Source organism: Bactrocera dorsalis, chromosome 1 (assembly GCF_023373825.1).
Source record: "Bactrocera dorsalis isolate Fly_Bdor chromosome 1, ASM2337382v1, whole genome shotgun sequence".
NCBI lineage: Eukaryota > Metazoa > Arthropoda > Insecta > Diptera > Tephritidae > Bactrocera > Bactrocera dorsalis.
In genome coordinates this window covers 1,700,842-1,727,422 of record NC_064303.1, presented here as the reverse complement: position 1 = coordinate 1,727,422, position 26,581 = coordinate 1,700,842, and the positions used below count along the sequence as shown (strand labels likewise).

The window sequence follows — 26,581 nt, the reverse complement described above, 5'->3', positions numbered from 1 at the left end:
AGTCACCACCAATCAAATATTTTGTGCATTGTGTCTTTCTTCAACAGTTGATTCCTTATCGGAACTCATTGTTATTGCATATATGTATGTGTCAGCATGTGAGACTTGCTGCTTAGATTGAATGCAAGCGGGTAGTTTATGAATGAAAGTAAGCGGTCTTTATTAAGCGATCGATAGGCTGAGAGGGATTATTTATTTTTCACTCAAATTTTTTTCACAGAGTTCATACTATATTTTTCTAAATCGCAGTAATAATTGTTGAAATATATTTACACATTCATGACCAAAATTAACTCTGACTGGTGCATGCAAATGAGCATAAAAGAGGTGGTACCAATCCAGCAAATTTTTTCAACTATGTATTTGGTTTACAGGTCTTGGAACTTGCGGAGAACGCGTCTTCGTCCTGCTGACCGCTAAGTACCTAAGGCTCATCCTAGATAGGAAGCCACCATGGAAACCTTACATAGAGGAAAGAGTATGGAAGGCATCGGTTGCCCTGTAATGCTGCAGGGGATTCATTGGCAAAAGGGAGAAGACTCTCACCAAAGTTGTTCTTTGACTTTATGAAACAATATAAGTTGGGTTAGGTAAACAGGCTGAGTTTTTATACTCCCGAAAAAATTAACGAGTATTCAACTGGTTGATCTCATCATCTCAACTATGGCATTGAATATCTTGCTGCAAATAACATCGGTGGACATTCTCAGACTCAGAGAATGTGCGTACTTAGTTTACTACGATCCTGGGTGCTCTGGAATCCAACAAAACTTTGATTCAGTACCAAGATACTTCCTTTCTCTGCTCACATACCTTGGGGGGAGATATGGGAGGGAGGAACTCCTTGGAAGAGATGAGCGGTGATTTTTTTTTTACTGAAGATGATTGGATGGAGGAATACACTGTCGGAAACTTTCAAGCAGCTTAAGTTTTCAGCTCCAGCTCGAGGCCTTCTGATCACTGCAGCGTCATACCAGCTGCCATAAAGGAGTATTAGGTTTGCTGCTCTGGAACACAGTGTTCTTCACAGTGGTGATTATCTATTCTGATAGTATATTAGCCGTATTAGAATTGAGTTCGCTAACTTTGCGCTTAAGTTTTGTGAAGGGATGTTATTATTCCTATTTATTTTTAGCTTCGAGCTATTTTATAGTTGGACTAGTTTTGGGTCCTGGTCACAGCGGTGTTGCTGAGAATTGAAAGGCTTATAAATTCACTGACACAGGTCCCTCAGTCTGAATCACTGCGGAATAGCAACGGGTAGGAGCTCCGTTGGCTTCTTGTGGTATACCACGTGACTGTTGGGCCACAGACCAGCTGAGCAAGCGTTGATAAACTACCAGATTGTATCACTATCACAAGGTCTATCTGTTCAGGGGAAATCGGAAAAGTTCCAGGGAGCTTTTGGCTCTCAGCAAGGTTCACTTTTCAATGGTTATAGGAGTTCTAACTGAATACTGTCCGATCGGGAAGCTTGCTTTAAAATTGAACATCTTCCCAGATGCCAGCTACACCAGCTGTTTGAAATAAGATAAGATAAAAACTATAGAAATGAAAATAAAATACATTTGTGATGTGTTCTCTGCGCATTCCCGATAATGGAATAAAGAGGAAAAGGAATGAAACATAATATTTTATACCCACTGTAATAAGACTAACACTGTAATAAGACTAAGTGAATTGTTAGAAAAAATAACAGCAAGTACGCAAGTCTCAGCCAAACTAGGAAACGCGTTAATTATAAATTCCAGAACCTAAACGGCGGCAAGAAAATGGCACACCATTTTGCGAATCATATGGAGCCCAGCTATCAAATTTAAGCTATTGGCAACAATAACAACATGAGAACATGGGGAAACTGTGTGTGGTAAACTTTCTCAAGCGCTTGCTATGAACCCAGTCTTTGCCGGATATGCCAGGACACACAAACACTCACGCTCACAAGAGATTGCAGCATACTCTCAGGGCATTAAAGTCATTATGAAAATCGGTGAAATGTGCGAACCAGCCAACACACGCACACGCAAACACTGCGCACACACACTGAACGCAAGTGAGGGAAATGCTCGTATATTAATGGCACACTTCGGCAGTAGTCACAGCAACAATAGCAACAACAACAAGGTATATAGCGTCAAGCCTTGGTAAACGCACTCCACAAAAGACCATTAATTTTCCGAAATCTTTTAAATTAATCATTTCTCGTAATAAAATTAAATTTGTACAAAAGCAGCAACAACAATAGCAATAATCCCGGACATATTAGCAAAAATAATGGCGCAAGTAGTTAAGCGTTTAATATGTAATGTAATGTCGTGCAGCAAGTAGAAAAGTGCGCCACTGGTGGAACACGAAGTCTTGGCAGGAGTGGTGCTGGTTGGGTTGCGGGGTGAGAATACAAGCACTGGCAAGACAGCTGAGTACCAAAGTGCGTTAAGTTTGCTTTAAATCGACGAGACATTATAAATTCATGCCTACGGTAGTAAGCGGGATATGGGAGTATAAGTAGAGTGATGATGTGGCACGAAGGTACAAATTACCCATACAAGCAAATTACGTGTGATTATGCTATGTAGGAGGCATTTGCTTAGCCTGTAGAGTTAATTAAAGGCACCTTATCCTTAACGCAAGGGTTTCTGAAAACGATTTCCAGTGAAAAAGGCATCATATTAACTATTTTTGCTAAATTTTGGATATATTCACAAGTACCTGCGTTCATAATAAAGCAGAGAGAAATTCTGGAGACCGCTTTTTGACGAGATCAGTAGATATAAGATCGAAGTAAAGGGTGATTTTTTAAGAGCTTGATAACTTTTTTTAAAAAAAAAAACGCATAAAATTTGCAAAATCTCATCGGTTCTTTATTTGAAACGTTAGATTGGTTCATGACATTTACTTTTTGAAGATAATTTCATTTAAATGTTGACCGCGGCTGCGTCTTAGGTGGTCCATTCGGAAAGTCCAATTTTGGGCAACTTTTTCGAGCATTTCGGCCGGAATAGCCCGAATTTCTTCGGAAATGTTGTCTTCCAAAGCTGGAATAGTTGCTGGCTTATTTCTGTAGACTTTAGACTTGACGTAGCCCCACAAAAAATAGTCTAAAGGCGTTAAATCGCATGATCTTGGTGGCCAACTTACGGGTCCATTTCTTGAGATGAATTGTTGTCCGAAGTTTTCCCTCAAAATGGCCATAGAATCGCGAGCTGTGTGGCATGTAGCGCCATCTTGTTGAAACCACATGTCAACCAAGTTCAGTTCTTCCATTTTTGGCAACAAAAAGTTTGTTAGCATCGAACGATAGCGATCGCCATTCACCGTAACGTTGCGTCCAACAGCATCTTTGAAAAAATACGGTCCAATGATTCCACCAGCGTACAAACCACACCAAACAGTGCATTTTTCGGGATGCATGGGCAGTTCTTGAACGGCTTCTGGTTGCTCTTCACCCCAAATGCGGCAATTTTGCTTATTTACGTAGCCATTCAACCAGAAATGAGCCTCATCGCTGAACAACACATTTCGAACCGAACACTGATTTTGGTAATAAAATTCAATGATTTGCAAGCGTTGCTCGTTAGTAAGTCTATTCATGATGAAATGTCAAAGCATACTGAGCATCTTTCTCTTTGACACCATGTCTGAAATCCCACGTGATCTGTCAAATACTAATGCATGAAAATCCTAACCTCAAAAAAATCACCCGTTAATTAGATACACACGAAAAATAGTACGAAAAGTTTTGGCTAATTATTTGCTTATTCCCAAGTAGCAAATAAAAATGTTTTTACTGCTGCAGTAATTGCTGCTGATTAATGAAAAATTATAAAATAGAATATTAATTTGTAAGGTCTTGCATATGACCCACGATTGTTAACAAAGAGAATAATAATACTATAGTCTGCATTGAAGTTATAATAAACTTCACAAATACACAATATTCCATACAAAAATTCGAATTTGATCGGGCAGTTTGTATGGCAGCTTTCAAAAAGCGCATCAGCACCAGAAATCCTAGCCAAAATACAGGAAGTGGTTTTGGAAGATAGTCAATCGACTGAGAGAGAATTAGTAAAGGCTCTTCATGTCTTATTAGGCAGTGTGAGCCATATTTTAAGTGAAATTTTGGGTTTTAGATAGTTGTGTGCACAATGGTTGCCGCATTCGCAAACAACTGAACAAAAACACGTTTGGAACGTTTTAAAGAGAATAAAGTGGATTTTATGCACCGATTTATCACTTCGGAAGAGACCTGGGTCTATTACCATAATCCTGAATCAAAACTAGAGGCTAAAGTGTAGTGTGAACCTGGTTGTTCGGCTTCGAAACGAGTTCGTGTCCAGAAATCGGCCAAGAAGGTAATGACATCATTTTTTTGAGATGAGATAGAAATTTTGTTTGTGGATTATTTGCAAACTGGTAAAACAATTAATTTTCATTATTAATGCAACCTTTTGGACCAGTTTAAGGAAAAAAATCGTGAAAGAAGAATCGATTTGCAGAAGAAAAAAAACTTTTTTCATTAGGCAACGTACAGTGTTTCAAAAGCATTTTGACAATGGCTAAAATCCTTGAATTAAAGTTCGAATTTTTGGAGCATCCACTGAATTCACCAGATTTGGCCCCAAGCGACTTTCATTTGTGTCCAGAACTCAAAAAATTTATGGATGGCAAGCATTTTTCATCAAATGAAAAGGTCATAACGGCTGTTGAAGCGTATTTTGCAGACCTTCCAGATTCCTTCTTCAAGGATGGGATCCACAGATTAGAGGATCGTTTGAGCAATAAATTTTACTGAATAATAAAATGTATTTTGAATCATAAAATTGTGTTTTTCTTATTAAATCCCAAAACTTATTGAACAACTTGGTACAAGCTATAATGGTTCGATCCGAATTGGAGATAAATCTTTGCCTTGAACAATAAGCAACTTGTTCAAATTATTCTATCTATCGTTTGAAGGTTAGGATTATATCGCTAAAACTTAAACTTGTACATACATACACATATTCTTTTTGACTAATTAAATTTAATTTTCTTTAATATTCTTCTAAACAAAATTTACATTTCATAAAACTCTTTTTCATATCAATGTATTTGTTTCAATATTTCGAAGAATGTGTCTTTCTACATTTAAATATACACAACATTTCTTCTTATTTGACGCCCCACAAGCGCCTCTCCCCACTGCGTTCCAGCTCATACACACATACAGATGTGTTTTTACTCTTAATTTTTATCTCATTCGCGCAAATAAATTGCATTTAATTTCGCATTCATTGAAAAAGTCTACGACCCAGAAATAAATACCGTTATGCATGTGTGTGTGCGTCACACGGAAAAGGCTGCAGGCATGAAAACAAAGCGAGGCAAATAGTGCAGCCAACACACACACACACACATGTGCACCAACAACGTCGTAAATATGCCTCCGAGTATCCCTTTTATGCCGCTACGCCTCAGCACACACACACACACCCGTTCGCTGCACAACAAGTGGCACGGTTTTGGCGCATCGCTGGCGCGGGCTGCTGGGGTGTTAGCCGCCTCAGCCGCCACTTGCCACTTCACAGCTGCTTTGCCTCACTTACTTATTTACACAATTTGCACTGTTGCTGTTGAACCACTTTTCTTCAACTTATTTCTGTTGCGCCGCAGCCCCCCACCGAAACTTCTTCGCCACTACTTTCCTGCTCTTTGCTTGGTGTTTGTTCGCCACTAATGCGCGAATGTATGTATGCACATAAAAGTTTTACTCTCTGTGTATGTGTAGGAATGCATGTGTGTGTGTGTGTCTTAGCGCCTACAAGTAAATCCTGTATTCGCGTATTATTATCTGTATGAGCTTCTGGGGGTTTGATCGTATTGTATGTATGTATGCGTGTGGTTGTTAGTGTTAGTGCCTGTGTTTCCGCTGTCTGAGGATTTACAGTATTTGTAGACGAGCTTTGGGATGGTAGATAAAATTTAGTAGTGTGGAATTTATAGTATTGAAGTACGGCTTAAGCCATACTCGAGTTTGTGTTTAATGAGGTGAAAGTAAATGACACTCTGTTCGGCCCTTTTCGTCCCATGCAATGGCGCTTTCATTCACCTCTTTCTTTAATTTTTACGGTGATATATTCTATAAAAAGACATGTTCGTATTTTGCTCATACACCCACACACACATATATATATGGTTACATTGTGTATATATGCGCTGAAGTATACTTTTAGGCTGCTCTTTAGTTATCTGCTTTGCTTTTGTCAGGCGCTCAGCGCAGCAGTGTGGGAGTTATGCTTTGCTTCGCTTCGTTTTGTCGATAAATTTCTGGCTGATGCCTTCGTTCTTGTTATAGGGCTCTGTTTTCTTTTGTTAATCGCACTTTGATAAAGGCAAGCATTTTTGATAAACTAATAATGGTTAAGCGCACACAAAGGCATACACATGTGTAGGTAAAGCATGATATTTGGGTTTATATTGTTAAATCAGCCTGAAATTGAGAAAATTGTGGCATATTTCATAACAACATGAGAAAAAGCGCTTGTTATTCAGGAAACGTCATTGAAACTGTCACGCAAAAGCATTTTAACCAATTTTTAATTTTATATATAATGTATTTGTGTGTACATATATATAAGGTGATATTATGGAGATCGAATATACTAGAGGTGAAATAAGTTGTCAAAGTTGGTGGCAGGCTTCTCTGTTTGACACTAACCCTAAGCTTGAGGCTTAGACTTTTAAGAATCATGGACGGACATGTTTTTTGTTAAGTAGTAAAATCCACTTGCGGATTTAAAAAAATCGATTTGTTTGAATTTTTGGAATATATATGTACATATATACATTCAAGAATATTGTCTGAAAATTTGAAGTTAATCGATCAAACTGTCTCGTAGAGATGAGCGTATATATAAAAACTCTTTAACTTCATCATACCAAAGCATTAAACTCTCAACAGGCTGATTTCAAAGTGAAAATTTTAAACGTCTTCCCCAAATATAAGTATTTCTTTCATAAATTTATCTGATATTTATCAACGGAATACATTTTTTATAATAAGTTCAACTTTTTACGACGGTGCTTAAGGTGCTTTAGGTTAGTGTACTGCTGAGAGTAAAATTTCATATAGGAAGCCGTTGGAGCGAATACAGGATCATAACAGGAGCACGAAGAACCATTACAACGATTGCACCTGAAAGGTTGTTCAATCTCTTTCGATTTAAAGTAAAGCTTTCTTACAATTATGAATATGGTATATTAGAGCGAACTTACCTCTTCTCGTGTGCTTTGCGTGCCTGCTGTTCAGCTGCAAAATCTTCAAAATTCTAGTTGCTATTTGATATACTCTAATCCTATTTCACACAACACCGTTATTTGTAAGAGACAATCATATTTCAATATAACCCTAAAATGTAGGCGATTTTATAATATTGTATATTAATATTAATGCAATTATTGAACGAGTTTTATTTTAGTTACACGATTTTTCATACAATTACTTTTTCGTTTTATGAGCGCTTAAGCAAAATGCGTCGATCTTGAACTTTTTGTTTTTGGTTTAATGACTTCGAAAAACACTTGATTACTTGATTAATGAACTTTTTTATTGCGGTTTCGCTGAATGCTTTCGTTTATGCTTATATGTATGTGTGCGTGTACGTTGCTGCTGATTTCGGTAGTTTTTGCCTTATTTTAGGGAACTTCTTCTTTTTTTGTGGTATTAAACTTTAAATGCGAGGATTTCCATAGAGGGACATTGAGAAGTTTTTTTTTTAATTTACAATTTTTGTATTTTTTTTTAATTTTTATTTTTTTTATTAATTTTTTTAGGTTATTGTTGTTTTTTATGTATTTTTATTTACTTTAAATGTTAATTAATTTCTGTTTTTTGTTATTTTTAATTTATGCGCTATCAATTAGTTTCAGCTCACATTAACCAATGTAAATATTGTGTTTACCGTAAATGCGCTGAATTACACACAATTTGCTGTGGAAGTGATTTGCTTATGTTGTTTTTGTTGTATTATTTTTGCTCTTTTTGTTTGCTGCTAACGTGACCTAATTTACAGCTATTTAAACGCTAGTTTTGTATGAAATTTGACATTAATTATTTTCTAATTATTTATACCGTTATGCTAATATTTACTTTTATGAATGTGTGCGTGATTTTTGCCAAATTGTATAGCTATAATTTGTTTATTCTTTACTTTGCATAATATTTGTTTAATTTAACTACTTTGATCTTACGTAATCGCCATTTAATGAAAACGTCGATGCGGCGCAGGCGTTAGCTGCAAATGACACTTGCTGTTTTTAATTAATTTAATTTTTTTTCTATAATTTTGTTTACAGGTTGCACTGCCAATCGTTTCTATATAATAGAAATAATCTCAATTTCGGCCTTTTTCACGCAGATCTGCAATACATATTCATATATCTTCATTTGTTTAGTTTAAGCGATTTTTTCGACGAGGGTTTTAGCTGCATTTTACACTTATTTTTGCATTTATTAAACACACAATTACAAATTTGTTTTTCAATATTTTCTTATTTTTAGTATTTTCGTCGTTTTCGTTTTTTTATTAAATTTTATTTATTTATTTATTTTTTTTGAGTTCGCAATTTTTTTTCTTTTTATTTTTAAAATAAATGTTGTTGTTGTTCGGCGTGTTGCTCGCGCGCTTTTATTTCCCAATTTCCGACAAGACTTCAAATTTGGTTAGCTAGTTTTTTCTTTCGCCTTTTCAGCTGCTTTTAGTTTTGCTTTAAACTTACTTTCACACACCGAAATTATTTTAGTTTACCCACTGAACTATTACTAAGCTTTCGCTTAGTTTTGCTGTATCATAATTATACTGCTTTGTTTCTTTCTTCAACACTTTTTTCACTGCTTTTCGTTCCCTTGCCTGCTGCTGCCTTTAATTTCGTGCATTTTCCTCCTTTTTATGCCTCACGCTTTGTTGATTTATATTAACTTTTTTTTTGCTTTCCTATCTCCCTCTCTTTTTCCTTTACTCGCAGGTGCGTGTTCTCTGTTCACTCTGTGCCCGCCTCATGTCCGTTGCCTGTTTGCGTGTGTCCTGCAAAGATAAAAAATAAATATGTAATTTCATCAACTATTGTGCTTTGCTACATACACACACATACATACACAAGCATCTAATACATACATTAATCTAAAAGACACATAATTCCAACAGTTTTTTGTTTTCCTCTTTTAATAGAGGCACTTCTCATTAATTTGGATGCCTTCATTTGACCTTCAAAGCTGCGTACGCACAAACACTAACAAAAGCGACTAGACAAAAACTCGGCAAGAGCATGTCCTCAGCACAAGCATCCACTGGTTGCTGTGCGTTTCATTCATGCTGTGTTTCGGCTATTCATACTTTTATGTTTGCTCATTGTGTTGGCAATTAACTTTGAAAATGAGCAACATTTCCATGGCATGGTGGGCTAAGTGCAATGCACTTAAGTTTCTGAAGCACTGTGGGGGGTGCAGCAGCATTTGTGGTTTATTAACCTGCCACATTTAGCTTTATAAATAATGAAAGCATTTTATTGCTTATTCAAGTATTCAGTAATGTATGCGATAGTTTTTTCTCCAAACATAACTTTTTGAGCCAAATATAGGCTCAGTTGGGATTTAATTTGTTAAATTCCCGTGTAAATAATATTTAAAAAAATGTATTTTCCTAAGTTAGAACAATCCCACTAACTTAGTTAAATACATTTAGTTAGTATGCCAAATATGAGCGCGATCTGTCAGCCAGTTTGTTTACCACAGCTGCTTTAGTCGATACACCTCAGTAGTACGTGGCGATTTTTACAAAGGATAAAAATGTCGAAGAAAGAATTTGTCTCAAATTTTTTATTTTTTACAAAATTTCGCATAAGGAATTATTGCGCATAAGCCTTCAAAAATGGCCGAGATATCGTTGAAGAGATTGCACCTTCTGGACGACCTTCGACCTTTTCAACCGATGAAAATATTAAACAAGTGAAGGATATGGTGCTTGAAAATCGTCAGACAAGTGTTAGAGAGATGACAAGAGAGCTCGACATCTTTTGCGAGTCCGTTCATATGATGTTAGTGGGAAATTTGGGTATGAAACGCTGATAAAGCAGAATTTTTTTCAAAAAAAAATTTCGTAAAGATGTCTCTTTAGACATGCTTGATCGTGCCAATTCCGATCCCACATTCATGGAGAGCATTATAACTGCCAATGGAACTTGGGTTTATGAGTTTAACATTCAAACAAGTTAACAATCATTGGAATGGAGGACAAAATATGAGGAGAAACCAAAAAAACCAAGCCAAAACCGCTCTAAACTCGAGTTGATGCTCTTTGTTTTTTTCGCTTTTTGTGGATCATAAATTTGTTCCAGAGAGACTGGCGGCTTAAACGGAGTTCCATTCTATTCAATGAGGGGCTTGCTTGAAAACATCCCTCGAAAACGGCCGGAATTGTAAAAATCAATCCAATCATGGATTTTACACAATGATGTATCATCGCATCGAGCCGTCATTGTGACCGAATTTAAAGCCAAAAAAATTAAATGAATGCCATCGATCTACATTATTCACCAGATTTGGTTGCGTGTGATTTTCTCTTATTCTCCAAACTGAAATTGTCGTTCCGTGGAACCCGTTATCAGTCGGCAAAAGCGATAAAACAAAATTCGCTGAAGTAGCTGAAAAATTGTTGACCTCATTGCCTTGGATTACTTTGAAGGCCACAAAAGTAAATATTGATGAATAATTAAATATGTTGCGCCTTAGTTACTACTTCCAGATACTTTTTTGTCACAATGTATATTGTCCTCCGGGGAGTTGCAAACTTCATGGCTTATAAGTATTAATATTTATGCTATGAAAATAACTTATTATCTAAGAGTTCACACCAAACCCATAGAACCAAAAATTTATAGAAAATCTATGAGCTTAACTTCATAAGAAAGCTGTGCGACAACTGGACAATGAGAATAGGTTATTGAGAATATTTCCGGTTGCGTTTTCTGTTAGTTCCCTACAAAGGAGTTTAGATTTAATACCTTCAAGTAAATTTAGCTACAAACTATCAATTGTATGAAAATTTGTTATTCAATTCGACTTTAATATTTAGAGCTGCGAGCAGAATATTATAAAATACTTAAAAAATAAAATAAGAAAATTAGAGAAACCAATGAATAAAAAAAAATTCTTTTTGCAGTTGACTTTAAAGAAATGGGTTGGAAAACCAGCAACATCCCAAAAGTTCGATGACCCTTTGATACGTACATAAAAAGTCCTTTTTTCCAACAAAGGACCTCAACAATAAATTTAGACATCAGTGTCAAGTCGGGCAATACGTAATAGACTAACTAAAAATGATTTAAGAGTTTGAAGGAACATTTATCTATGAAAGTCCCGCTTCTAAGAAAAAAGTAATGTCATAATATCATAGTCGCAAAGCGACACATAACCTAAGAAAATATGTAGTAATATAGAATAACGTAATATGGTCTAATAAAGTAAAATTAATTTCTTCAGAGTTGATGGAGAAATATATATAAGAAGCTCAAAAGATGCCGCTTAGGTTCAAACCAAACACACTTTAAAAGCTGTCAAACATAGAGGAGGTAGTAACATGCTGTGTGAATGTTTTTCTGGCTCAGGAATTGGTTCAAAACTCTTCAGACTACGATAATATGTACACTGGACGGCGTGATGCGATGGTCTTAAAATGAAGGCATATGCAAGATTGAGACCTCAAAAATTCTTCAAAACTGGTTAAGAAATGGTTTCTGGACCACAAAATGAATGCAACGGTGGCCTGTCTAATCCCCTAACGTAAGTCCCATAGAAAATTTGTGATGGATATTAAAAAAAAAAGGAATGGCGGCTTCAAGCTAAAATATATGAAAACATTTTGAGAAAAATTAAAATACGTGCGGTATGCCTTTCAGCCCTCAACTTGTGCCAATTTGGTTAATTCGATGCTTCGTAGGAGCTTTGCAGTCTTAAGAATAATGGCCGCATGACTGCACCACAACGAAAGCAACTAAATTCTTTCAATTATTTTTAACAACACTGCAAAATGAAAGTTGTCTACAATATACTATACATAGCATATATTTTAAGTTTTTTAAGAAGTCTTATATAAGTAAGTTCCGAAGAACTTTACCGCATGTTCTTCGGAACCCGTAATTGGCAAGTAAAACAGGTGTGCAGAAACACAATATAACAGTGTTTTTTTTTATTTCCAAGCAACACAATATTGTCTATAATTTGCAGTATAATTTTTGCATCTTTAACCAGTTTATTTTTATCAGCTTTTCTGTTTTGTGGAATCTAATTTTATATCTATGGCTTCGCACTACAAATACACACCATTTTCTCAACAATTCCGCTCGTTTCTGTTCCACCAACCAGCTTGCAATGAACTTGAAATACTTTCACAGTTAACGGCAGGAGAGTTAGTCCATTGAGCAATTTCACTTTCTATTTCCTGAGTTTATTTTAGTGAATTGAAATTGAATGCACTGGACACACACGATGCTAAATTAAAGAGAAAACAGCCGCATAGGTAAAAATATAAACCAGAGGGGCTGATATTGCAAAGGGAAATTCAGAATAGAAAGAAAAAAATAATTTAATTGAAGGCTGGCAGGGTGAGAGGCACACGAAATCGAGGGAAACGACTGTATGGCGAAAAAGAAGAAGCACAGCAGAGAAAAATCACGTGTGGACTGCAGGGCGTCGAGGGGAATGCACAGCAGCAGGCACCTGTTATTCATTTCGGTAACGAAAAAAAAAAACATTTTTCACATTTCACTTTCACAGCAGCACACACTTCGTCCTTCACTTGCACTTCGCGGTGAACAGCCGGGAGACCTATGAACCGCACTGCAGCTATAAATATTCGCAATTAACAAAACACTTACAGCAAAATGAATTTGGCAAGCACATTTATAATTTTAGCAGATTTTTATGTCAGCGAATAGAAACAGTTTTGGCTTTTTCAACAGACAACCAAATGCAACAGTGTACCGTTGACCGAGACACATGCTGAAAAGGACGAAAATTTTGCGTATACGCTAACGAGCTCATAACACTGGAAACCGAAAACGACGTCTCGTCGTCGTCGTCATCGTCTCTGTCGTCGTGGTTGTAACGAGCACGAGCTGCAGCGTGGCTCCGGCTGTGTTGGGTGGTCGCAGCGAGAGGCGACGAAGAGCGTGCAACGATTACGATGCGAAGCAGCAGCAGCAGCAGCAAAGCCTTCGCACGCATTTGCTCCTTTATCATTTTGTTTTTCGTGCGTTTTTTTCTTCTCGTTATGTATTTTCATCTTCATTTTTGCGGGCAACAGCTCTCAAGCTCAAGCTCAGCCAGAGCCACAGTGTTGGCAAATTTCACTTTTCGCCCCTGCTGCTGCTTTCGCATTGACTGTGACTGTAGTGGCTGTGGCAAAAGCGAAAGCGAAATTCAACTTCTATTCAGTAACTGCACAATCCACACGCACAAACCGACTGACACTGGCACACATACAACCACAGACACACACACACACTCATACAATACGTTGTATGTGTACACACAAAGCGAGTTCACAGTCACTGGCAGCAAGTCTGAAAGAATAACACTCACGAAAATGGAAATGGGAGCAGCAACGGGAGCGAAAGTGGCAGCGGGACTGTGTCGCTCCGCACTGAAGTAGCACGGCGCTGTGCGTTGTGTCTGCTCTCGATTTTGGAAAAGTGAAAAGCAGCAACGTGGACCAGCGCCAACAGCGCACAATGGATAGCAGTTAGCTTTGTTTGTTGCCGCCAGCTGCCAGGCTGTCATTCCAGTCGGAGCTGATAAGCAGGAGTACGCTTTGAGCCTGGATGACTGGCTGGCTGCCTGACTTGGTGCGCTTGCAGTGTCGCTCTAATGTCTGCTTACTGCTATTATTCCCTTTTCTAGCACTTTTTGTTAATTTTATTGAAGGTATGAAATGAGAAATAAAAATAATAATTTTTCTATATATAACAACAGAGTCATAAACGAAAAAAGTGAACGATGAGCATGTCACTTATAGTTTTTTTATTAATGGGCAAAAATATTGGAATAAGTTGTAAACAAGTTTGAGATTTTCAGGATCCAAGCAGCCATTGTTATACTTAATTAGCAATATTAAACGTTTTATTCAATATACGTTTAGTCAGGGCTCCCAGTTCTATCATTAGTTTAAAACAAGCTTAACACAAAAACATTTTTCAGTTATTCTGATTGAAAGTTTGGCGTTCAGTGTACTTAAGCTTTTAGCGTGGAGCTCGATAATTATTTCGTGCCTTCTCAGTTCATTATTGCTTCACAAGTTTGTAAAATATGTGTTGATGATCTGAAGGAAAGCGAATTGGATAAGACATATATAAATTAAAAATGATTCCAGATACTGTGTTGAGCTTTGGCGAATAATATATTCAGGCCTTATGTGTGAGACTTATTAATTTTGTCATGTCCTTTTAATTTGTTATTATTAATTATTGCTTCCAAAGAAGAAAATAAGATGAATATGTGCCGATAAAGCTAAGAAAGCCTTAGACAGGATGTTGAAAAATAAAATCTAGTGCTTGATCGAGGTTTGCGGGACATATTTCTATTGGATGGTCTAAATTTTTAAATTTTTCTTCATTTTTTTAGTTTTTAATAATAAATTATAATAGAAAATTTTTTAAAATTTAGAACTTCAAAGTCCAAACAAGATCACTAATGATCTTCACAGCAAAAGGTTTCTGCAGCGATCGTACCAGTTTTATGCTATCATTGTTGAGATTATGAACCCTATAATTACCGAAAGTAAACGGTAGACTTGAACATATATAGAAATATTTTTTAGAATTTTGTTATTTCTTCAAATAAACCTTTGCCTTTTTTGGGTTTTTGAATGATCTTCATACAAAACGATCTTATTTATTTATTTTTTGAAGTATTAGATTATTTTATATAATATCAGGAATGATTTTATTTTTCTTTTTTTTATTTAAGACTCGAATTTATCGAAGAAGTGAAACTAAGAATTTTAAAAAAATGTTTTGAGTTTCAAGTCTTTTACGGAACCAATAAAGAAACTCAATGCAACGGCTTAAAAAAATATTACTACAAATTATCTTTGAAAATTGTTTAATAGCATTGACCTATTAATTCAGTTTCTATGCACTGAAACAATATGTAAGGCTAAATTAATTTTTTTTTGGGATCCGTGAAAAAAATTAAAACTTTTTAATGAAACCTAAGGATCCTTAATAATCCATATAAACACACAAAAAGGTTCCAAAATTTCAAATCCTCAAAAACTCTTAATTAAAAATCTTTTTTTCAATTTTTTTTAAATATATTTTCTAAATTTTTTTTCAAATAAAATTTAGATTTTTATAATAAAACTTAAAGATCGTTAATAATCCATATCGACACACAAATCACACAAAAAGTTCCAAATTTTCAAAAACTTTTAATAAATTTTTATTTTTTTTTTAATTTTTTTTAATTTCTTTTTTTTTAATTTTTTTATTTTTAAAATAAAATTTAAACTTTTTTTGATAAAACTTAAGGATTCTTCATTATCCGTATTAACACACAAATCACTTAAAAAAAAATTCCAAATTTTCAAAAACTTTTAATAAATGTTTACCAAAAAAATCACTTTCTGCGCCCAATTTTGAAAAAAGTTCGCAATTTCGTTTGAGATTTTCGAAAGTCCATAAATTTTACTAAATCAAAGTCTACACTTTCGTTTTGTTTGTCTCTTCACATGCTGCACATAGCAGTATTTTCTACAAAACTATTGCTTAAACTTTTTCATACAACAACACACACATATGCATATAACTTTTTTGCAACAATAAATGTTTTTTTTGCACTTTTCATCGTCCATATTTACTGTTTCAATATTTTTTCACATTTTTTTTCGTTCAACATCCCTTTGCACTACAACGTTTGTATATGCCGATATATATGTTTATATGTGCATGCGTATGTATGTACATTTGTATGTATGTTTATGTGTATGTATGTAGATGGATGAGAAAACGACACGTTTGTTATTTAGGAGGAAAAGGCAACGAACAGCACAACCCGAAACCGGAACACCAACTGAAAGGCGTTGCAGTGCTGGCGTTTGGAGCCAGGCACGAAAGACATGGAGCTCGAAGTCTCGTGGAAGCAGGACTCCAACATCCACTTCCACAACTTGGAGCGCGGTGCAACTGTGGCTGGCTTTGTAATCCTTTGCAGATGCTGGAAGCACGCTGAGTTAAGCTGCTAAGCGAATTCTTTCATTATTTGCCAATTGAGCGCTAGTTTATGTGCTTGTGAGGCTAGGAAGCTGTATGTTGCAGAGAACTGTTACGAGAAATACGATAAGCGAGAGCGCCGCTTTATTAATGAGACATTAAGAGAAAAGCTTAAAGTAACTTTATGGTTGGCACAGCAGAGAGTTTACCAGAGCTTTGAAAGCTTTCGTTGCTAATATAAATATCATATATATGTACATATATCATATGTTTCGTCGTCTTATTGTTATGGTATGGAATGAAACGATTTGAAATTGAATGTATTCATAAGTGAAATGAAGTGTCAAGTAGAAATTTAAATTGAATTTTGAAAATTATTTTATAACCTAGGACATTCTGGTTATTAAGACTCAATATTACTAATGCTGATGGTTGAAAAAGCTTTATAAAAAATTGAAATTATTAGACAAAAGCAGATGAAATGCAAATAACCGAAAGAAAGTATGTATAATGGAATAAAATATCTGGAAAGAAACGAAGTGTTGTATACTAATTTTGTACTCTGAACAGGGTATAATAAGTTTACCACGAATTTTAGAACACCCAACAGGGCACGTGGTCCCTCATTTTCTAAGATTTCAAGCAGAAATTTTTTATGCGTTTCTTTTCTATGGATGAAAGAGTATCACTCACATGGAAGCTGCTAATTTGTCAGAACCGTCAAAATCAGACCACTATAGCTTATAGCTACCATGCAAACTGGCCGACCGAAGTGAAGTCCTTGTTTGGAATACTCTTTTATTTGATTAGATATCTTCATGAAATTTAGTATTTATTAGTAGCCACTGCATTGCTACAAACTCCGAAGAAATTGTTTATATCCGACCATTATAGCATATAACTGCCATACAGACTGACCGCTCAAAATCAATGTAAATATTTTTTACACCCGTTTATGCTATAAAAAGAACAACTGTGAATGATATTATATTTGCAGTGCAGCTGATATTTTCTTTTTGTATTAGTAAAATAGTTTTTTTTACATATATTAACTCTAATTTAGTTAAATTAAAAATATATTCACCAACAAGTGTTCAGCTGCAGCTCTTTACATTCCAATCAGTTATTATATACAACTGTGATTCATATTTAATTTATATTATACCTTCACTTAGCTTACGTATAGCCCTGCTCAAGCGTGCAGTTTTGCGCTCTCATTCATTAAATTTTTCTACAACAACAATATGAAGCCCACACGTGCTTGCGCAGTCAACCGCAAAGTCAGTGCAACAACTGAATAGCCAAAAGCATCACCAACAGCTGCCTCAACGTGCCACCAGCCAGCCCAGTTATACAAATGTGTAGCGCTGTTGTTGTAATCACGTGTAAGTATGTGTGTGTGTGTACGTGTGACACTCAAAGCACAGAAAATTAATTTAAAGAAAATTCGTATGAATGAAAAATCGCCCCTTTGCCACCAGGCGTAAGTGTGCGCTTAGCGTAAGGGAGGCTGCTGCTGCTGCTGCAAGGACAGGCGAGGAATAAGCATAACATCGGAGCATTAATAAAATAACAACTACTTCCCCATACGTTTAATATTGCCAGCATAAAAGCTGCGAGCAACGAGTGCGCGAGCCGTAAATTACAAACATACCGATGCATGGCATCGACGAGCACAAACACACACACATACACACTTATCCATATAGTAATCCATATACATGTGTGGGAGCATGTGTGTGAGCATTCATTTTGAGAATGATAAACACAGCACACTGTGTATATGTTGCACGGCACGTCACGGTTGAACGCACAGGCCCTAACATACAGACCTACATTCAGCGAGTTTGGCGTGGGAGTGGATGAGTGCCGTTGTACCATTACAAATATACACAAATACATGGAGAGTGTAAATTATATGCCACAGGATACACAGGACAACACTTGTGCGTGCTTTCAACTCGTCGCCAATGACTACATCGAACACAACAACAACTGCAAATGTATGTAAGGCTCAACACGCTTGCAACTCTGTTGTATACGCTTGCCTACGTTTAGGCGCGCGAGCTTTTGGCTCCGCTTGGCGCTGCTTGAGAGCTTTTACTCTCCATTCGCACTCTCTTTGCTTTGCAGAATTGCAAAGAGTTTGTTCACTTTTCATAAAATTCAAGAGCCTGCATTCCAGGCTTGGCGTTCTAGCATTGTCAATACGCTCACGAAAGCTCTGCACTCACGCATGCAATCCTGTATCCCAGTTTTTCCTGGAAACTGAGTATCATCCCAGGTGAAGTGGAGGAATGCAAATTCAAAATAGAGTTTCAGTAAAGTCGAGTTCCACAAAAGCTGCAAATTTAGTGCATTTGGCTTCTGGGTTGTCGTTTTCCAACACGATTTCTGCTCGTGCATATTTCGTTCATTTGCCCTCAAACTCATGCGCTTACATACATGAATATGCACATGTTGCTATACTTATTTAGCGCACAACAGGGCAATGCTTAAGTAGCAAGAATGTTAAGTTGAACTATTTTCAGTTTCGGATGACCCTGCCGCAAAGGTTCTGGAAATAAGTGCAAAGGTTCGGAGTGGAACTAAATACGATTAATTGATCATAAAACATATACTGAAAAATTTGTTGAATTTTGGCTCATATAAACGTCAAAAAGTATATCCAGTGCAGCAGAATTCCTTGAAAACTTCTAGCCGAATATTTATTAAACCAACCCTAGAGTTAAACTTTTCAGCCAGATAACGGTTATCCGAAAAGTCTTATTTAACATACTTTTAGGAGCCAAAGACAAAACAGAACTTATCGTTTATGAGGAATTTCGTCTGAGCATTATTTTCGGCATATGACCCCATTTCCTCTGCTAAGTGAAACGAAACTATAGTAACAAACCTCTTGGAGTTAGTGATCCAAAAACCTTTTCCACGACAGTCGGGTCTACTAATAATAATCAATCTAATGAAAATCGGAGACTGTTTGTCGACACGGACGAGGGCACTCAGAGCGACAGAGGTCCGCAAAGGCCTTAGGTCCTCTACTATGGAACTCTAGATGAGCTCCGGCTCAAATACAAAGATAGCAAAAATGGTCTGCGTCAATGGTTTACAACCATGAGTTTAGGACTGGCTGAGCAGAAAATGAAAGTTTTGCTCAGAAGCACAAGGAAGGTGGATGAAAGAGTATCACTCGCCATGGGGAAACTTCTGGTAGTAATATTGGAAACCAAATTAAAATATAAGGAACACCTGGCGTCAATATGGATACAGGCACTACAAAAAGACGAACAACGCCGCTAAAATTCCAGCTATGCTACCCATTTACATTCTCGGAGACAAATTCGTGTGACGGCGATCAGAGCCGTCTATGGGCGTAAAAAAGATGAGAGAACCAAAAACAATGTGACAACAACGATGGCAACCCTCAACCAACATGGGGACCTAGATTTCCACTTAACTCAAATTCTGAGTGGACTTGGAGGCTTTAGAAGCAATCTATTCCGATTCCATCACGTCCTTAGTCCGTACTGTCCAAAGTGCATAGAAGACTCTTCAATGCCCTCATTTTTCAATTGTAAGGAAAGGGTTAAAAATTTCACTTAGTGAAGAGTTTGACGCACTCATGTGTCAATCCTCTGGTAACTTGGAAGCTGTCAGCGAAGCGTCTGTACTAATTACGACAAAATTAAGCCATATACAGTATGTTAGGCGTCAGTCAGTCCGTACAAAAGATGAGACTTAAGGTTTTCTCACTGCCATGAAGTAGTACTTAACCCGGTGGTTCCGTGGGAGAGATATGTTGAGAGTAGGTTAGGTTTAGCGGATTAAAGTTCCGCACTTCGGCTTTGGAGTCTTCCTCCTTCTTAAAAAAAAAACTAATAAAAAGCAACAAAAAAGTAATCGGCGACACTATGTTAGTAAGAATATATTGTGATAATATTAAAATTTGAATATACGAAAGTTGGAAAAATAGAATACTACATAAACAACAATAAGAACATAATGTTAACAATTATGAGAAGCAATGGCCTATTTACTATTTTCTATAAGCGGGGCAATAGTGGAGTATGCTTACAGCAGTATCGCATTGCAGCTATACGAACAACGGTCCGCCTAACGTCCAGCAACTCCTTCGTCTGCTCTATCCACTTGGGTAAGCAAGGTACGCAATAAATGCAGTGAAATTAAAGTGCAGTCAAACAAGTAAACAAGAACAACAACAAGCATGCTTCTGCTGTTGAATTTCGTGGAAGCTAACTTCTTGCAGCAAGCACAGTTAAATTGCACCCACACCCACACCCACACACACACACACAGGACTACAAAAGGCCTGCCATAATGTAAAGGAATCATGTAGATATTATTGTTGTTGTTGTTGCTTGCAACACAGCACTGTTGCATAGTTAATGGTGTGGAAGCAAGGCAGAAGGCGTATGCAACGATCTGGCTGTCCAGCTAACGGTAATAGTAGCAGCGTGCCCGTTATAGCGAGCGCAGCTCACTTGACAGCGAGACGCCTTCTTCTAGCTTCAACCACTGCTCTGAAATGGCGCTATAAAACATAAGTCGCTCCTGTCGCCAAGATTATAAAGTACATTATTAAAAAGCCAATAAATTGTAATATGACTAGAACTGGGGCATGTTTACAATTAAAATGGTGGTTCAAAGTACAAATAATGTTACCAAGTATGACGTTATACAAGAGGCGATAGTGTGCAACCTTGTAGAACGCATGCTCTTAATTGAATAAATGTCCAGTTCTGTCCCTTATGGAAGCCCCATTTCTTCAGCTCGCGCAAACAAGTTAAACTGATTCCTCTACTTGATCGATAAAAGCAACTTTAGTGCGAACAAAATATTATTGAAAGAGATCCAAACGACTCAAAACATTAATGATAAGTTCGCTAATCCGCTGTATGGTGGGAAGCAGCCATGACTGTCTTGGGGTCCCAAAAACTTTTATCAGACTGCATTGTATGATGCTTGCCTGTATGTCGCACCGTCTCAACGCATGACCTGATTGTCATACAGCGTTCTGTTGCATTCAGGTTACGAAGGCGCTTGAGTGCATCAATGCTGCGGAATGACTGGAATTCCTATGATGGTGTGGAGAGGATAGGGTTAGGAGTAGGTGGCAAGAACGGACAATAGGTCAATAGTCCTAACGGTCGAGTGACTTATGTGTACACACGAGACGTTGGGTTTGTTGAGGATTATTCAGACTTCAGATTTAGTCTAAGTATTCTGCTCACCAGAGGCAAGGGCATTTTTGCATCAGAGGCACCTATCCGATAGGTCGGGTTGTTTTTGTAGAGCGGGGGTAGAGGATTGGGTGCAAATAATGGCAGAATGTCCGATGTACTCGGATATAAGGAATTTGTCTGAATTCTGAACAGTTTGGGCCGTTAGCTGGGAATTAGGGTTAGTTTTTGTATTAGTGGTGTGTGTACGGGGTCCAACCCATGGCCATCGGTCCAGAGCTGTATGGAAGCTCAACTGATAGTAGCTTCCGCTATGAGATCTAACCGGAGACTTAATTCTCATACCACGGATACCACGCAGAGCAAAAGCCTTTGGAGTTCGCTCCATCCTGCTCAAGCGGACTGGCCCCTCATCATATCATCGGAGTTTGTCACATTTTATCTTCCCTATTTAGCTTTAGTATTATTTTCTCCAGCAATAGATTTAAAAAATTCAAAAAAATTCTTCTTATCTGAAATATCGATTGTTATCGATCGGTTTGGAGAGTCCTTTTGAGGAGAAAAGAACCTTTGTAAAATTCTAGCTCAAAATACCTACTACCATAATTTTTGCGGTTTTAGCAAAGCGTTTCTCACTGATAGAAAGTGTATCAAACAGTGTTAAAGACATTATTCGTTTTAGCACTGAAACCAGCACGTTTTCCCTTTGACCTTGACAAAAGGGTACAATTGCTGAAAAAATATTTTTTTGAGGGGTAAGAAAAAGCAACGAGGTTACCAGCTAGATCTTCCGTCAAGCGAAAAAAGGCAGCGCAAATAATAATTGCTAAGGTTACTTCTGGAAGCTAGTTGTTCGCCTACGGCGCAACCGTTCCGGTAAAGGTATAAACAAAGCATACAAATACTCGCCGCAACACGCCTGACTTTCGTTGGGCTGTGCATGTGTGCGTATGCATATAAATGTTTAACAAACATTGCGAATTTAATTTGATAATCAAAAATGGAAATTTATACACAACCGCCAATGCAAAAAGTACACGGTGGCAACAAGCGCCTATACCATGGTGGCTGTGAATGATGAATGAGCTGGAAAGAGCACATGAGATTTTATGCTCCAATAAATGCTGAGTATACAAAAACAAATTTAAAGTTGAGATAAATAGAGCTTATTCACATTTCAAGTGAGTTTAGTGACGAATGTTTATTGGTGGCCGGATGACTACACACCAATATATTCTGAAAGAATTTATTGTAAAAAGCTTATGTAGTATACCGTCCAACCAAAATTGACCCAGGCTTGTACAACCCGAATCTTTAAGAAAATGTTTCCTGTGTGGTTCAAGTCTTTTTTCGTTTTCATAAAGTTCGAACTCCTTAAATCAATAAGTGCGAGTTTGGCTACTGCTTTTTTACGATCCGAAAGGTTTGTCAGATGACTCTTGCCATGGAAAAATAAATTTGTGTTTCCTATCACGGCTTGATCGTCGAAAATCATGCATGTGTTTTGTGGCAAGTCTACTTAATCACGAACATAATCATTTGGGTTGGAAAGAGTATTCAGTGAAAGTTTTGAAGACATCGAAAACCTGCTTAACTGCATCTCATGCGAGAGGGCTCTTCACCTCTTGGCATAAAAAAGATAGCAGAAGGTATCAACATCTCTTATGGATCGATTTATGGACATTTTGGTTCTTGTTTTGGGTGTGGAACGTGCCCATGCTATAATAGAATCTATTGCTAAAACCATGTTGAGTAGCATAAAAGATGCTCAACCAGAGAACGTAAAGTATAGAGAAGGTGCAAATCGAAATCTGTATGACGGTTCGATTGCGCGGCTAACAGAGCTGATAGAATTTGTGTAAGGAATTCGCCGTTCTCGCTGCTATTTAGCAGAATTGAGCACGTGGAGAGGCAGAAATATATGTAAATGACTGAAAATAAATAAAGAGAATTTGATTCGTAGAAAAATAGACAAAATATACAAAGGCACACAGAGAATGTGAAAAAGCATTCTCTGAGTGACATATGTATGCATATATTGTATTATATGTATGAGCCATTGTCACATATGCGTGATTTTCACATATGCATGCTTATATTGAATTTATGAACCATTGTCACATATGCGTCATCACTTTGTGTTTTAAGAACCATTGTTTTGCGAAAAATGGTAAAAATTTTATGTGATAAAATTAAATAAAAAATAATTTTAAATAAATTATTATTTCAAAAATTATATTAATTTCGTTTATTATAAAATGAACTTAAATGTGCTCATAACACTTCATTTCATTCCTTTCAATCCTCCAAAGAAAATTGATGATCTTCATGAAATATGCATATTTGCATTATTTCGTTGTCATTTCCATATTCGTACCAATAGAATTTCTATGGCATATACATACATATATTATTTCTTTGGCACATTTGTCTGTATGTTTACAACATTCAATAATGGCCGTCTTTGGCATCTATGTTGTCATGGGCAACCAAGGTCAATGTCACAGCATTTGCTGGTAAAAAATCGGAGTTTTGCCGAAAAAAATAAAGTAATGGCCGCCACAATGTCACTAGCGTAAATATGTATGCATATGTATGATCTTGCATACATATCGACGCTGATTTTTGCGAGAATGACCAGAAATTTGTTCAAATTATGATTTTTAGCTTTTGCCATCGTCGCGAAAAGCCGACTTGTAGGCAAAGGCATGCTCGGGGAGATGTTCGGCATCTGTTTTTATGAATGAAGCGAGATCACTTGTGGAATTCGCGCCTGCTTTTGTAGAGCATTTGCTTTCGCAAACATACAGACAAATGTGCAAACGAAATAATATATGTATGGTTGCTTAGCATTTTGCTTCTACGCCGGTCAAATTTCTATACAAAAATCGGCTGAAATGTGTGAGAAAATAAAATGAACAACTATGGCAAATAATTTTTAAAAAATTTATTGATAATGAAATATAAATGAAAATACATGTGCATTTATTTTAATTTATTAAAAAACTTGTTTTAATTTATTTAAATTTATTTAAACTCATCAAAATTTATTAAAAAACTTATTTTAATTTATTAAAAAACTTATTTTATTTTATTAAAAACTGAAATGAAAAATAAAAAGAAAATTCATTTTATTAGAAATAAACATATAAAAGAATATAATTTTAATAAAACACGATTTTTAGAATTTGTCTACCTTCAACCACAAATTCTCACACAACCTAATCAATAAAGATTAGGTCTTTTTCACCAGCTTTTTTCAAAGCTTGGCTCACGTGTTCATACTACTTACTAAATTGATAAATACTAAAACTAACTAACTATAACTAATACTAAAACTACTACTACTACTACAAACTATTTACAACTTAATTCTACCCTGAAAAAAATAAAAAAGAACATTATTAGTTTTTGAAGAATCTGAAATGAGAAGAGAGAAATGCATTTTAGTTATTTGAATAATGTAAAGTATTTTTATTGTATTTGTATTTCATATATGTACATATGTATTTCCTTTACCTTTTATCAAACGGAAGCTACTAGAAAAATTAAATATGGCCTACAACCTAAGTTACCAATTTCTTTAATTTTTGCTGTTTATTAAAATACCTCGCCCTCACTTCACTTTTGTAAGACTCTTCCCGCTGCTGTGCCAGCCATTTGGCGTTTTTAAACAGTAAAACTGTTATTAAAAAATCTAGAAATTGGTGCCGATGCTCGAGGCAATCTCCAGCCTCGCTGTACCACTCTGGGTATTTTTGTTCGGTAATTGCAGTAATCTGGGCTAAAATCATCGATTTTATACCCACTCTGCAAGAATTTTCCATAAACAGTTCTTTATATAGGCTCATTTGAAGGCGGCTTATATCGAAGACTCTATCATTGGGATTAACCAGCCTTAGGTCATCCGCGCTTTTATAATTTTTGGACCTTATAAGGGCTTCCGATGAGGCTTGTAGAGAGGTATCACTCTTCCTCATTAAATATGCACATTTTTCGCATTTTAATCTGCAGAAAACCTTCTGGTATATTGCATATCCAGTATAATAGCGACGAACCTGTTTTTCTGCTGGTTTTTCGGTCTGAGCAAAGTGCTCATCTGGAACATATATTTGTTCCACGGCAAGTTGCTCAGACGGTTTTAAATTTTCTTTAAGGTCGTCTTCCTGGCCAATATTCCAATCAAGGTTTACATCGTCGTCTTCTTCGCAATTGCTGCCTGTTTGCGAGAAGTTGCGTCGCAATATATGCATGGACACTAGCCTTGCTACAATATATTGCATCTCGTGTGCTGATGGATGATTATTACATCCTAAATTTGCCCGTATCTTATAAAAAAAGTTTTCCAGTGCATCCTGGTTCATTCTCCCTAAGAGTATAAAGGATACATTCGAATATTCTTCGAATATATCGCCGCTCAATGCAATCATTGCATTTATTGTTAATATAAAGGAATCCAGGCACAATATTTGGTTGTTGGGCTTTTTTATATTTTTTATATATTTGATGTGATCTTTTAATCTATCAATTTTCTCAATACAACCTCTTTGTATTGGTCGTCTTCGAGGATTTGGATTGCAAAGCGTCTTGCAATCCAATTCATCGAAAAGATCATTCATTCTCTTCACCAGCAGTTGGGTTGCCTTAGCGCATTTTTTTACGTGCTCATCGGAGCCCAACAAATTTTCATTTATAGCCATATCAATTGCCGCGGCGACCGAATTGCTAAATACTTGTGTCGCTCTTGACACTGACATTTTTTCTAAATTTCCGGGGTACACATGCGAATAGGTTAACTTAGGGCACATTTTAAAGTTAACGTTCGCCTGGTCTATCGCATATATTTTTCGTACAACTTTAAAAGTTGTCAGCCCATCTTCCGTTTCAACGTCATATTTTAAGTACATATTGCGCACGCATTTTATTAAATGGCAATAGTCAAACATCATATATATTTTTCTTTCATTATGAAAGAAATATGGTTTTTCGTTCGTAGCGCCTAATAGGTGGCTCAATTTGATATTTCCTGCACCTTGGTCGCACAGTATTGATTTAATTTTAAGCCCGATTTCTTCCGAGGCATTTATATTGCTCTTGAGCAAATCCAACAATTTCTCACTTTTGACGCTACCTTT

At 36.5% G+C, this 26,581-nt stretch overlaps 1 protein-coding gene and 1 long non-coding RNA gene across 3 annotated transcripts in view; both read right to left on the bottom strand.

Moving 5' to 3' along the window:
* Positions 1-16,182, bottom strand: part of LOC105232452 (neuronal acetylcholine receptor subunit alpha-7) — a 208,731-nt gene extending 192,549 nt beyond the window's left edge. The window contains exons 1-2 of one of the 2 annotated variants that reach the window (XM_011214134.4): positions 15,645-16,182; positions 7,258-9,065 (exon numbers count right to left, since the gene is read on the bottom strand). The gene's annotated coding sequence lies outside the window, so the exon portion shown is untranslated. Of the gene's footprint in view, positions 1-7,257; positions 9,066-12,912; positions 13,956-15,644 lie in introns of those variants that run through there. The other variant, XM_029552836.2, reaches the window with a different exon arrangement.
* Positions 16,183-24,505: 8,323 nt separating this feature from the next.
* Positions 24,506-25,658, bottom strand: LOC125778595 (uncharacterized). Its single transcript, XR_007422792.1, has 2 exons — positions 24,966-25,658; positions 24,506-24,866 (listed from the first exon to the last, which is right to left on the bottom strand). It is a non-coding gene; the product is annotated as an uncharacterized LOC125778595 (long non-coding RNA).
* Between the last annotated feature and the right edge of the window lie 923 nt (positions 25,659-26,581).